Raw genomic sequence first — 15,034 nt, 5'->3', positions numbered from 1 at the left:
AACATATCTTGCTTTTACAAATTCATTCATTGATTTACAGCAAAATAAAAAGAATGAGAAAAATATTCATGCATACAATTCAAATACACGAGTTTAGTTTAATAATAGACCAATAAAGTGAGGCGAAACTGTGTCAAGTAAGTGAAATCAAGTAATGCACATTCCACAATACTTTTTGAAACACAAACAAAAACACAGAAAGTGATCAGAAACTACCTGGGTTATTTGCCCTGAATCTGATTGCTGCCCATCCACCATTGGGTACCCCAATGGTGTTTCTCTCAACTGGGTCAACAAGATTAAAGGCTAATGGATCCTTCTCTGGGTCAAAGTTCCCTAGCCCCTGCCCTACGACAAATAAATTGTAGCCATGCAAATGAAAGGGGTGATTTTCAGGAGCTATCATTGCAGTGCCCTGGAGAATAATTTGAACGGTTGAACCGAAATTCAATCTGTACAGTCTTATGCCATTATTGGTCTGAATATTTGCCGTTTGAGTACCAGTATAATTAAAAACAATAGGGGGGTATGCAGGGAAATCATCTGTGAAAACACCCCTGACGTTGTAGTAATGTGCTTCAAGAAGTGATGTCGGCAACAAAAAGGTGATGTTGTTAATAGCAGACACAAGCCTGCTCCTAGTGAGACATGTGTCGCATGGGTTAAGGCCAACGGTTATGGCAAAGAAAAGGGAGTGGTCAACGGTTAATGGAACTCTTGCAGGGTATTCTTTGGAGTTAAGGCTTTGTAGGGAGGGAGTCAATGAAGTGAGTTGTTAAAGGAGTTGCATTCAGAGCAGGAATGGTGGTTAGAGTTGTTGTGGGATAAGGTGGTGTGGTTTTGTAGCGAAGTGTAGCAATGGAAGTAACGTTGTCAAAGCCTATGGGGGCATCCATGAATGGAGTAACTGCACTTAAGTACTTTCCAACACCTTTGTCAGCAGACAATAAAACATCGGTGGTTTGGCCAGGACTTATGAATATTGTGTCTGTCTGAACAGGAAATGGATTGTGTGTTACGTTTCAGCAGTCTGGGAGACGGCTTCCACGATCCATTTCAGCTAAAATCAAAAATTAAAAAGGAAAACGGATTGTGTGTTCCGTTTCAGCTTTCTGGGAAATGGATTCCACAATCCGTTTCGTTAAAAAAAAAACCAAAACGGAGTTTGTATTCCGTTTCAGTTTTCTGGAAAACGGAATCCACAATCCGTTTCGTTAAAAAAAGAAAAACGGAGTTTGTATTCCGTTTCACGCCTGTTCGAAACGAATTTGGATAATCGTTTCTATGAGGGTGTATGCTTTTGGGGGTGCAAGGAATCTGATTCTTTGCTTTATTGGGGTGCGTTTTGGGGATGCAAAGGGTGAGGGTGTATGCTTTTGGGGTCCAGAGGTGCGGTGAGAAAGAGAGACTCAATTACTCTTAATTTTTACCATGGGCAAATATGGAAATAAATTTGATTTTGGGGGTACAGGAGATATTATTGGAGGTGTAGGGAGAAGCCCCCATATAAATGAGGTTGCAGCCCATTTCCAAGCCTGCTCCACGTGCACATCTTCAGCATTTGGATCACTAATATTTCTCGGGGACTTCTCCCTACACCTCCAATAATCTCTCCTGTACCCCCAAAATCAAATATATTTTCATTTTTGTCCATGGTAAAAATTAAAAGTTACTAACTCTCTCTTTTTTTACCGCATACCCTATGCACCCCAAAACCATACACCCTCTGCACCCCCAAAATGCACCTCAATAAAGCAATGAAAGGAATCAGATTCCCTCACCCCCAACGGAAGAATCTTTGACCTAGCTGTGTGAAGCTTTTTTTTTTTCGTAGCAAGCATCCTTTTTTTTTCACCGAAACGGAGCAGAAGGCTGAAACGGAACATACAATCCGTTTCTTTTTTTTTTTACTGAAACGGATTCTGGAATCCGTCTCGTAGAAGGCTGAAACGGAATATAGAATCTGTTTTGGTGTTTTTTTTTTGTTTTTCACCAAAATGGAGTGTGAAATCCGTTTCGGTGTGTGTTTTGCATATTCCTTTTGTTTTCATGCCTGTGACTTTCGATCACCTCACGTGGCCTCCATCCCCTTCCATTCGCTAACCCCACCCACCAAACCATATCACCGCTCATCACTTTTTCACCCTACATTCTTCCATGTTATTTAAATCTACATACAAAATTAACCAACTACCTACTTCTATGAACCTTCAGATTTCATTTATCTAAACAGAACACTGCCTGACAATACTTTGGGAAAACAGTTTTGATTTGGGCAATACTTGCATGAAACTACATGTTCACCATAATAACCATCTCTCCTTTGAGTGTGAAATCCGTTTTAGCGTGAAAAATTAGACATTTTTGAGAAACGGAATACGAATTCCGTTTAGTAAAATAGGGAAACAGAATTTGAAATCCCTTTTTTTTACCGATTAACTGGCAGAGCACTTGAGAAGGTGACAAGTTGAAAACAAACTCTTCAAACTCTTCCTATTATTATATGTAAAATGGAATGGATAATAACGTGAACCTATTAATGCATGACAATAAACAGACCTCTTGATCCATCAAACTATTTTTCTTCTTCAAATTTAAGTATTCCTTATTAAATTTTACCCGCATGTCTATAAATAGTGACACTTATTTGAGGCACACAAATGGAGGGAGGGAGGGGAAACTTTAATTCAATTATTATTGAAATATACACTAGTTGTATGCCTTTTGTAAGTCAATGCTTATCAAGCCTTTCAAGCATTATTATTTTAATTATTCCTCCACCTCACTGTTGCTAACCTTCCTTCTCACTCTCCTATTTAACCTTAATTTCTTTTTATCCTGAAGTCTATCGTGTGATGCTTTGTAAACAATTTTATGTTTCCTTCTACATGCAGGAAATTTCAGTTTTTTTGAGAGGTTAGTGGCAAAGTATGGTGGGGCTGCAGCTATGTATTTTGTGTCAAAGAAATTGAAGAAGAGACACAACATCACTGATGAGCGAGCAACACTGTATGGAGTGGGGTTTAAAAGGGTGCAAAGAGTAAGGTTTAAAAGTAACGGGTAGGGGTGTAATTTTGTTATGAATGGAGGGCAGAAGTTGGTGGACAGCAGGAAACACTAGCTTTCCATTGCCATGTTAAGAACCAAGATTCTTGAGCCACTTTTGCTTGGATTTTAATTGCAAAAAAATTTAAAATCTATAGGAAACGGAATACAAATTCCGTTTCATAAAATTGTAAAACGAATTCTGTAATCCATTTCAAAAAAAAAATTCAAATTTTTTTGAAGCGGATTACAGAATCCGTTTCACAATTTTATGAAACGGAATTCGTATTCCGTTTCCTATAAATTTTAATTTTTTTTCGCGAAACAGCTTACGTAATCCGTTTCATAAATGTTTGAAACGGATGCCAGGATGCGTTTCATGAAAGATTCCGTATTGTTTTTTTGGAACGGAACGTGGAAGCTGTTTCATAGTTTCCGAAACGGAATACGAATTCCGTTTCACATCATAAACAGAAAAACAAAAAAAGGTAAGCTAAACGGAGAATGAAGCATAGAAAAATTAAAATTCAGGGACCACACGAGAATCAAACAGAGAATGAGAGTGAGAAAATTTTAAATGAAATAGTATCGTTTTGGGGGTGCAGAGAGTGCAGAGAAGTTGGCGACGCAGTAAAATTTACTGCGTTCCTACCCATTTTCATCTATATGTTAAATAAGGGTATAATAGTAAATTTTAGAGGTACAAAAAAACCGTTGGAGGTGCAGGGAGAAGCGCCCATATTTCTCCACGTCTTGGGCCCTTGAATCTAGCAGCCTAACATGCAAATTCAACAAGGGTAAATCAGTACAAGTATTGGTTCTATTCCTTTCACGCAAGCAATGTGGAACGTTCCAAACTGATCCAACGTGCACCTTTTGTTTGGGTTGAGACCATCCTACAACCCAATTCATTCTTTTGGAGCATGGAGGCTATTCTGCATCATTTGTTTTAGCTTCAGTGTTCGCTGCCAACATGCCACATTTTAATTTAATGCCAAAAGTTTACGTACAAAACTTTACCTACGGAATTTAGCGTAGAAAATAAATATTATAAAAACTATATAAAAAATATTTAAAAAAATATTATCTATGAAAATAGTTCGTATTAAATTATAGAATCTTTTTATTAAAATTTAAATTTTTAATTTTGAGATTAAGGAGAAATAACACTTTGTCAATTTTTGGTGTTTAACTTCGTCACTTAGGTTTAACAAATCGTCCTTCATCCCCAAACTCACAGAAGTTCGTAGTTTTCTTCCCAATGGCAACAACGTGGTCGGCAACAAATAGTTCATTTGCGGTTCGTCCGAGCTTCCTCTCGTTCGTTCTTCATCTGAGCTCACACTCACGCTCACCCAATGACGACTGAGGTTTGTCCCCGACGCTCTCTTCCTCGACCCCTCTTTGTCGCGAGAAAAGCAAAGCTCGAGACCTAACTCGTGCGAACAAGGTTCACAAAACAAAAGCTTATTCACAAACTATAAAGAAACACACATGGAATTGAATTTCTTTTGTCAAGTGATTGATTGATCTAGGGTTTCACATTTTGGATAGTTTTTTAGTAGTTTAGGGTCAAGTAAGGAATTGGGCACACACCCTTCTTTTTGAGAATGACAATGTAGGAAGCGGACTGCAAGCAACAAAATACATATTGTCCCCTCACTTTCTTCACTTCTATTTCAGATTTTGCGTCCTTCATTGGAGGGTTGTTTCTCAAGCCCAAAGTTCCCCATTCCTTTCTTCGTTTCGTTTCCTTGAAGATTCACTCCGCTACTTCTTCCCAATCCAACACTCACCGCCAACTGAGTAGGGCTCTAGTCGGGTGTTTTTTGTGAATGAGCTTGCCAACTGCAAAACTCGTCATCGAAACCAAATTGCCAAATGACGAACTCGTGTCCAACAAGGACACCACCTCTAAAGAAAGGTTACGGTGCGAGCAGACAATGATGTCAACACCACTAAGCATCTCTGAGTTTGTGCTATTGCTGCTACGATGTCTAGGTATTCTCTTGACATAGTCTATTATTTGTGTTTGTAGTTCTCATTTCATCTTTAAGGGTACTTTTGATGTAAATGTGGAAAACGACCACTTTTACTGGTAAAATGGTTAAACCTTTCTTTCTTATTTTAATTTTTAATTTTCTTTGTTTCTTTGTTTTGATAATTCTCATTGAAATTTTTTTACTCTTACACGGGATTCTGCTATAGGAGCATGCGTAAGAAGCTTCCTAACAACCCTATCATTTTTCTTGAAGGTTATTTTCTTTTGATAAAAGATCTTTGCTTTAATCATTTGTTTTTTAGAATCATTTCTAAGAACAATTAGCTTGTTTGATACAAGATTTACAGGTATGGAAGTCAATAAGTTCCTTTATAGCACTTATTGGTGTACTGGTAATGCTTTTCTAACTACACCAACATGCATCTTCTACTTATCCTTGTTTTTTCACTTTTTCGCTAGCCTTATATTTGCCTTAGTAAGAGGAAATTGAATTTAGGACTTCAATGTTGTTCCTGAAGTTTAATTCTCCAAAACAATTTCAATTTATGCTACATATTTAGACTAGTTTACTCATGGATTGAGTGACTAATATATAAAAGCAATTCTGGTTTTACTTTACCTAATAAGCAGGTATACAAGGGATTGTTCTCGCTAGGCATGTTTGTAATTCTGTTTGTTATAATGTTTGAGGTAGATTTGTTCAACTTTTCTTCGACTCATCAAATTAAGATTGAAATATAATAAATCCTCAGCACATGAATGTTGTTCATATTCACGTTTTTTTTCAGATTTTTGCCATAAATATGAAGGGCATTGTTGGAAGCTTAGTAATCTTGGTTAACCAGACATTTTCATTGATTGTTGCATATACTTTTAACTTTCTCATGAGTTGCAGTTCATCAAGTAAGCTTCAATTTACTCTTATTTCATGTTTTCCACTCTAACACATACATTAATTTCCTCTAGAGACAAGGCACAAAAATCAGTAATGTTAGTTTGAAATGGTGATTTAAGCCAAGAAGAGGGTTGAATTGGCTGTTTAAAACTTTTTTGAAAGCATAAAACACCTTTTGATGGAATCAAATAGACTATGAAATTTTAGTTGATCAAAAAACAAAACAGTTGACTAATTTGTTCTTAAGCCTATGAAACAGTCGATCAAAATTTCAAATCAATCAGCTAAAATCTTGGGAATTTATGCAGAATGCAAAATTCACAGATTTAACTCAAACAACAAACTTTTATACACAAGACTTGTTTCAATTAATATTTCTAATAGGTATACAACATTAGACTACACAGAAACATGTTGAAGCTCAAAAAAGAATGAATTCCTTGGTTTTCTTGAGTTTTTAAAGTGATTAAAGTGAGTGAGATGAAGGAAAGAGAATTGCATAGTTATTTTTATACTAGTTCACCCAATCACAAAGCTACATCTAATTTACTAGGACAATCTAAGTCTGGTTTCCACTATATTCAAAAGTTTTACAAATCACACACCAAAATTACACTTTTGAACAAAGAAACTAACAAGATTTTTGAGTCACGCAAAAGTATAGACTAACACCATGCAAGAATCACACTCATATACTTGAAATCACATCAGCCAAATAACCAGAGGCACAAGAACTACAAAACCTGATGGTGCTCATCATTGGCTCAGAAAGATTAGAGATGGAATTCTTCTTTGTAAGTTATGTTTTTATTCTCGTTAGTTTGATTTGTGCCTTTTACTAGAGTCTTGAAGACATAATTAATGGAAAGTCATTGATGTTGGGCTATGGTTTATTGGTTGTTGTTTTAGTTTGGGGTTTTGTTGATAAAGCTTGGGGTTTTCTAATTTGCTTGAAAGGATAATATTATGTCTTAGGTTGCCTCAGATGTCAAATAAATTATTTTCTTTGATTTGTGCCTCTTATTGGAACCTTGAAGTCGTTAATTTCTATTCTCATTAAGTGACTTTCAAATTTTTATTTTACTTTCAAAGGTTTTAATTACTTTGGTTTACGTGGTTTGGGTCCTTGTATTGATCTTTTAGGAGGCTCTATAGCAGGGGGAACATCAGTTTTTGTACCTACATGTTGGATCTTACTTGTACCAAACTTGCCTACCATGTAGTTATTTGATTCAGAGCAATATGTTCAAATTGATTGGGATAAGTTCTATAGAATAGTTACCTGGGTGAGTTTAATAATAAAAAATGTCTAAGACCCTAAAAAAAACTAATTTTTAGTGGAGGTTATAAAAATCCTCCGCAAATTAACACTATTTATGATAATTAAGGTTTGGTTGTCTAATTATTTTAGACTTTTCATTCCCCATCAAAATTTTTAGCCTTTCCCTCTAGGGTTTTACATTTGCTCACTTTGCCTTATCCCCCAAACTTCAGAACCTTGGCATTCTCGTTTTCATTTTCATTCTGAAAGCTCCGCCAACAAATTGATGTTCTAAAAGCTCGTTCTAAAAGTTCAATTTGGATTCACTACACTATTTTTGACTTTAGACAATACTAAATTTATTCACCGGTAAAAAAGTGGTTGCCTAAACATAATATAGGCAACAATTTTACAAGCATGGCTTAAAAACTCTTTTTAAAATGCTAGTACTTTATGCTACATTTTTTAAGTGTGGACTCAAAATACATTGGCTAAACCATAAAAAATAATTGCATGTAACAATTTTTAAAAAATAAACTTGTAATAATTTAAGAAATTTAATTTTTAGCTTCTTTCCTTGGTGACAAAATTTTTGAACAAATTTTTCTCTTGATTGTTTTTATGTCTCAAGGAAACCAAAACCCTTTTTCCTTCTCACTGGCTTTCCGTTCATCTTCTCACCTGAAACATCGTCTATCATCTTCGCGTTAATCTTCTCTGTGTTTTGGTGTCGTAATTTGCATTCTAACGTCTCCCATTTGCGTTCTTTGTGGTTTGTGTTCTCCATGGTTCGCCTTCGGAGTAGTTCTGTTACTTGCTCACTGGTCTGTGTTCGCGTGCTAACTAGTTCTTCGCGTTCACGTTTGAAAGTTCCTATTCGACTGTTCTCGTTGAATTAGCCTGAAAACGCTATTCACCGTTCACTTAGGTTCCGTAGGTATCGCTCTTCTCACCTATTACCTTTGGTAGATGCCTATTTCTTTTGTTAAATTTTTACAACATTTGTAGTTCTTTGTAGTCAATCGATAGTGGGTATTTTGACAAAATTCTGATTTTCTAATTACTTCTTGAGGCGTTCTCATTGCGGGTGGAAGCTATTATCTATAATAACTGCAATCACATTGTTATATGCTACATGGCTTAACCTAGAAATGATATCTATTTTAATTGCCACAATTTGGTGTTAAATGTGGCATGGAATTATTAGGCATCACGGGAACAAACTCAACCATTCTATTAATCAATACACGGTTAAGTCTTTGCTCTGGCAGTTGCTCAATGGACTAAGTTATCTGCACATGTCTGAATTACTGAATTTTAAATATCACTCTTTTATTTTCCTTCTTCCTTTGTTTCTTTCTTTATTTTTGATACTTTTTTTTTAAATAAACTTGGTATTTTTGCATCCCCTGTAGTAATTGGAATATATATCGAGATTTGAAGCCATCAAATATATTGGTATGGTTTTTGGCTACCCCATTGTTGTACATTGACTACTTTTATTGCCATATACACTAAAAAAATAATTATTTTTAATGGGGGTTATATTTGGCATTTCCAGAGATTTTAACCCCCACTAATGGGTTTACCAGAGGTTTGTAATTCTCCTAGAAGAACCAGCGTGGCTAAGAGATTATTGGGGGTTTTAGCAACCCCTGGTAAACCACAACTTGCCTGGGATTTTAAAAACCTTCACAAATACTTGGGGTCCCCAAAACCCCCATTACTACTTGGGGTTCCTAAAACCCCCAGTACTTTTTGGGGTTCTCAAAACCCCCATTACTACCTGGGGTTCTCAAAACCCCACTACTACCTGGGGTTCTCAAAAACCCCACTATTGCCTAGAGTTCTCAAAACTCCAGTATTGCCTGTTTGTTTCGTAATATTTAATAATGCATAAATCCTGAAATAAAAGAAAAATTATAAAAGACAAAGATTTTAGATTTTTTGTATTTATAATTTGTGCATATAACCTTTATAAAAGGAACAAAGAATAAAGTCTACAATTTTAATATCAAACAATATAAATGACAAGGTGTAAAAGTTAAAACTAATAAATCATTGCAATTTTATTTATTTTACATCGGAAAAAAATTAAAAAGTATTTGGGAAGGCCATGAAGAGCTGAGAAGAGTCCATGAATGAGATCATTAGCCAGCATCCGGTTAAAAAGTATTTGGGAAGGCCATGAAGAGCTGAGAAGAGTCCATGAATGAGATCATTAGCCAGCATCCGGTAAACCACGACATCAACATCAGTTCTCATACCAAAGTCCTCACTGTAATTTCCAATGAATGCTACCTACAACAAGATCAATAATACAAAAGAAAAAGTTAAATGATTGTGAAAGGATATCTAAGTGAAAAAAAATATGTTAAATGATTGAGAAAGAATATATAAGTGAAACAAAATCCTCTGCTTCAAAGTCTAACCAGGGGTAAAATAGTTATTGCACGTAAACTCTACACATACATCTTGTTAAAATATGAGAGTCAATTAACAACAAAATTGATTATAGAAAGATTGAAAGAAAGAAATTTACAACAGAGTTGATTAAAGAAATTAGCGTGAAGGTGGAAGAGTCTTGTAAACTAGCAGCATATTTTCTTATTGACATGCCTTTTTACGAGAGAACATACATAAGCAAACGAACTCTGCATTTCTTTATTCGTGAAATCTCAACTACCCTTTGTTTTGACACCTAATTCTAATCACAATACTTGCTTCGGACACAGTTTGATCTTATATATGAAATAAGTCATAAACCAAGTGTGAGAGTAGTTATGCGTCATTAAGACATGCCCCAATCTTGGTATCTGACAACAATTTTTATGGAAACATAATCTCCTTTTCAAGTGCATAAACTATATTAGATTTTGGAAGAAAGGATACAGTCATGACTCAATTGTCTATATTTGATTACAACTGGTTACAACCAATAAGCCTTTTTCCCTTAGGTGGGCTCAGCTATATGATTATCACATCAAATAATGCATAATGCTCCAGCAAATCATGTTTGTAGACAAATCAGTACCCTTTATATCCTTTCTAGTTTCGCCTATAGTTTTTGACAGTCTCCCTTTACCTCTAGTGATAAGACTACCCTCTCTATATAGCATATGCTTTACTCTCCTTATCAGTGCTTATTTAAGTTTTCTTCACATATGATATTCCCTAAATCTGACTATTAATAAATTTCATAAATATTCCCCAAAAATTAGTGGTAGTTACAAATAAAAGGCACCAGGAAAAGTACTATTGATAAATGTCATGCAAAAACACTCCATTTATGAAAAAATCCAAATAAACAGAGTCTTACAAACTAGTTAACACTGATGTCTCAGATTATGACAGATGTAAACAAAATATATTGAAATGACTATTACGCAATTAATGTTATCAGCAATTACCACGGGTTTTACATGCACAATTCACAGACCATACCCTAAAAAGTAAACTAAAAAATAAAAGATTATCACTTGAAATTGTATGAAATAAGTTGTTACCAAATGCACAATGAATAATACAGAATAATTTAAACAAGCAGAAAGCTCACCAATGTGCCAAATCCATTAGTTGTAGCAATTAGAGGATGGTTGTGATCCTTTATTAATCTGGGGTTAAAATACTCCCTTGGTCCATGTTTTTGTTGAAAAATCTCAAATAGGTCCTAAGATTTTTTTTAGTCTCAATTAGGTTCATATTTTTGAAAATGTGTAACAATTAGGCTCATTCCGTTAGTATAGAGTTAACGGTGTTAAAGATGTGCCACGTGTCAACTCCACATTTTTTTGAATTTTTTAAAAATTTTTTAATTTTTTTTTGAATTTTTTTTTTAAATTTTTTGAATTTTTTTTTTTTGAAAATTATTCAAGCCACGTGTCACGTCAGTATTGCGCCACGTGTCAAGTCAGTAAGGTGACATGTGTCAAATCATTATCTGAATCTCAATTTGGTCCATATATTTGTTATTTTTATTACATTTCAGTCCATTTTTTAAAAATTTTTTAAATATATTTATTTTAACTTTTTACAAAATTGTTTTAAAATTTTATATTTAAATTTATAAAATTTTTAATTTTAAACCAACTCTAACATTTGTATATAAATTATTTAAAACAATTTTGTAACAAGTTAAAATAAATATTTTAAAATTTTAAAAAAAATACAAAATAAACTTAATATTATTAAAATGTTTAATAAAAATATCATTATAAAATTTATATAAAAGTTAAATTTGATCTCAATTTGGAGAGGATGAAATTAAAAATTAAAAAAAAATGGACTGAAATATAATTAAAATAACAAATATATGGACCAAATTGATATTCAAACAATGACTTGACACGTGTCACCTTACTGACTTGACACGTGGCATGAATAATTTTCAAAAAAAAATTCAAAAAAAATTAAAAAATTCAAAAAAATGAGAAGCTGACACGTGGCATATACTTAACACCGTTAACACCATACTAACGGAATGAGCCTAATTGTTACACATTTTCAAAAATATGGACCTAATTGAGAATAAAAAAAATCTTAGAATCTATTTGAGATTTTTCAACAAAAAGATGGACCAAGGAATTATTTTAACCTAAATCTGGTGATAACACATTTTCCAGATTTTTCTAACTTTACCAAGATAGTTACTTACAACCTTCACGGGCACTAGGTCTTGGCTTTTTCTCTGGTCCCAATGCTCCCTTAGTGTTTAGTGAGGATCCTTTTTTGTTACATCTGAGTTGGCGAGCAAGAGTCCTCCCATCAATTCTAGAACGTCGCCTTTGCATTATGCATACAACAAATCCTACTCGTCTGGCATAATCAACAAATCCAAAAGTGTGTCCAACAAATTTAGCAAAAAAAAAAAAAAATAGAGAATAAACCTCAATCTTCCAAGATACACCCACTCTCTGCTTCTATTAGAAGACTACCACAATCTCATGCTCTTTAATGCAATTCTAATACAAAACTCATAAAGGTATTTGACCCGTGAAGAAAATAAAATAACTAATAAAATATTAATTAGAAAGTAAAATTTATAACACCATAATCAACCCTAAGATCGAAACAAGTCTTGGACCAACTGTTTCAAAAGTATAATACATTGTGGAGCCACACAAACGATGCCTTATTCGAATCTGAATAACAGTATAATTACAAAGTGTAGATTCTGCTTTGAATAATTTTAGATTTTGACCAAGACACTATCAACAAAAATGATTAGCTTCACTCGCAATATTTCAGTGACAAAGACAACATAAATAGCTCATTCCTAATTCATATTTGAAAATTCTCATTTTACTACTATACTAAAACAAAACAATTACAATTACACCAGAGAAAAAAAAAAGATACGAACCACGATTTTGAAAGGGAAAAGCACAACTGTTAAATTGAAGCAATCATTAACCTTCGAAGTAGTCGCAAACCTTCGAAGTTGTCGTCGTGAACCCGCAACACATACACCATGCGTACTAAATCCTCTAAGCAACTACTTTCAAACGCATCGCACATATGGAAAATGAACCTGAAAATAAACATAGCCTTGTCAGTTAAACGAATGAGAGATTCAGGGCGTGAGAAATTGGAAAACTGAGAAGTGCAAATGAAACCTTTACCAATCGAATATCGAAGAGAGAAATTGGTTTGAGACGAAGAGATGCGAACGCGAAATATTTTTCCAATTCAGAGATGAAGATTTGAAGCTTTTAGGGTTTTAGGTTTTGTGAGCATGTGAAAAATAATACGGAATAGGATGGTGTAAATGGGCGTGAACGTGAAACTTTCCGGAGGTTTATTAAAAAACCATTTGGAACTTCTCAGGGGTTTAGAAAACCCCCTATATGCCTTGGTCTTAACAGGTGTTATTATAACCCTCCTTAAAAAATCCCGGTTAAAATACATATTTTTTGTAGTTATATGTGTAGCTTATTATTTCTTTTTAGTTAAACGAACTTTCTGTGGTCAGGTTTTGGGCGATGGAGAGGAACAAAAGTTGTTAAGATTGCTGACTTTTGGCTTGCAAGGATATATCAAGCTCCTCTGAAGCCACTATATGATAATGGGGTATTCTAAAAATTTGGAGGCCTTTAGCATAATTTGTATTTGAGGCCTACTATTGTTTATTATAATTGATTTTTTGCCATTTATTTTTTCTAGCTTTTTGAGCTGCTAAATTATTAATCTGGTCAATTAATCTTAGATAGTTCCTAATTTTACATGACCTCAACCACTTTAATTCCTTTGCAAATTGTCATTCTCTTAAAGATGGTGTTCTTTACAGTTATGAACTATTGGACTATTCGGTATGTTTGAGTTTCCTACTTGCTTGCTTATAATGAAGATTGTAAACATGACTTGTATTGGCAGCTCAAGAATCACAGGGTATTATATGTTCTCTGAAATATAAAATAGATATAGGACTTGGTGTCATATTTTTTTGCTTAAAATAACTATTAAAATACTTCCAGTGCCTGTGACATGCCTGTGACAGTAGGTTAGAAAGCTTCCAATGCAGGGAGGAAACTACCTTTGATCTGTCAAATGCACCTTAACTAATAAATATTAACTATTATAATAATTATGTGGAAATCTTTTATTCTAGTAGTGTGCTGATATAAGTTTTCAGTAGTTTTGATCTTCATATTGAACTGTTTTAATTTTGCTAATATGAAATGAATCACAATTTAGATATTTTTTCTCAGGTATTTCAAACATGTAGTTGGTTCAGTTGTTATAATTTCAAAGAATTTGGCAATACATTAATATGGTTAGTTTTCAATATCATGTGTATGCACTAGGAACCTTAGAAACTAAAGTACGAAGCTTTTATTCTGGTATGCGTTCCTTCATTCAGCATTTAGGTTGGCAAAGCACGCTTCTGATACCTTAAAGAAAAGGCTTTGGATGTTAATTGATTATAGTACATAAGCATGTTCCTTGTATATCATTTAAGCTAAAAAAGCTACCTAATTTTCTTTTTATATTTATTTGCTCATAGGGTTACATTAAACACTAAAGATTTTTATTGGCAAGATGATATATAGACAATTATGTTTTGACTTCCAATTTTTCTGGCGGAATCAAAATACCAAATCCAGTTAGTTTTAATATTTTCTATGTTTTAACTGGTCTATTTTCGAAACTCTAAATTGGTGTTCTCTGAATAAGACCGTTACGGGTTGATAATTCCATCTCTATACCTTTCCATCTATTAGCAAGAGTAAATATTCAATAGAATCCCTGTGAATGGGCAAACCTGACAATTACTTTTATTTTCAAACATTTGTTTATGGTGAACAAGTTATGGGTAATAGTAGAAGCTACTAGATGGTGCTCTAGTGTTGTTGAGCAATGTGCATTGATGATTGAGTAAGAAAAAGCATTAGTGGGTAGTGCACTATACACATTGTTTATGTAGTTGTTTTGTCAGGATTGCTGCGATTGAACCCATGCCTTTATGCTACTAGAATTACTTCCCACAAAATATTCTGATGATGTTTCGACATTGTCTACTAAATTGTCCACCTTCTCATTGTTGAATTAACTTAGTAAGTGAATCCACGTAAGTTTCCTTGTTTCTACGTGTATAAAAGTTAAATATTCTAATGCTTATTATGTTTTCACTACTGCAACTTTAGGCTATCACATTAATCAGGTTTTAATTTGAAGTCGTTGCTTGTCTTGATTAGTCAGTTTTAGAGTTAAATCCTATTTCAGCTCATGCATGGCATTTCTGATTCCTACTACACGTTAGACTTGTTTTGAGTTGCATTCTATAGACCCATTGGTGTATTTAATTGATTATGCTGCTGCTGTCATACACCGC

The 15,034-nt window shown here is 34.0% G+C and overlaps 1 long non-coding RNA gene and 1 pseudogene across 5 annotated transcripts; one reads left to right on the top strand and one right to left on the bottom strand.

Annotated features, from left to right (window-relative positions):
• Positions 1 to 205: 205 nt before the first annotated feature.
• LOC114184432 (laccase-4 pseudogene) lies at positions 206 to 986 on the bottom strand (annotated as a pseudogene).
• A 2,922-nt stretch (positions 987 to 3,908) lies between these two features.
• Positions 3,909 to 6,952, top strand: LOC114183202 (uncharacterized). Of its 5 annotated transcripts, none has more exons than XR_003604307.2 (3): positions 4,047 to 4,415; positions 4,729 to 5,737; positions 5,836 to 6,952. It is a non-coding gene; the product is annotated as an uncharacterized LOC114183202 (long non-coding RNA). The 5 variants fall into 5 exon arrangements; XR_003604304.2 differs by having other exon boundaries at positions 4,127 to 4,415; positions 4,729 to 5,300; positions 5,395 to 6,952; XR_003604305.2 differs by having other exon boundaries at positions 4,127 to 4,415; positions 4,729 to 5,300; positions 5,387 to 6,952.
• The last annotated feature ends 8,082 nt before the right edge of the window (positions 6,953 to 15,034 follow it).

The sequence above is a fragment of the Vigna unguiculata genome, chromosome 5 (genome assembly GCF_037176805.1).
Source record: "Vigna unguiculata cultivar grain cowpea cultivar isolate G323 ecotype 2 chromosome 5, ASM3717680v1, whole genome shotgun sequence".
Classification (NCBI taxonomy): Eukaryota; Viridiplantae; Streptophyta; class Magnoliopsida; order Fabales; family Fabaceae; genus Vigna; species Vigna unguiculata.
The sequence above is the reverse complement of the archived record's forward strand: the minus strand, read 5'-3'. Positions and strand labels throughout refer to the sequence as shown.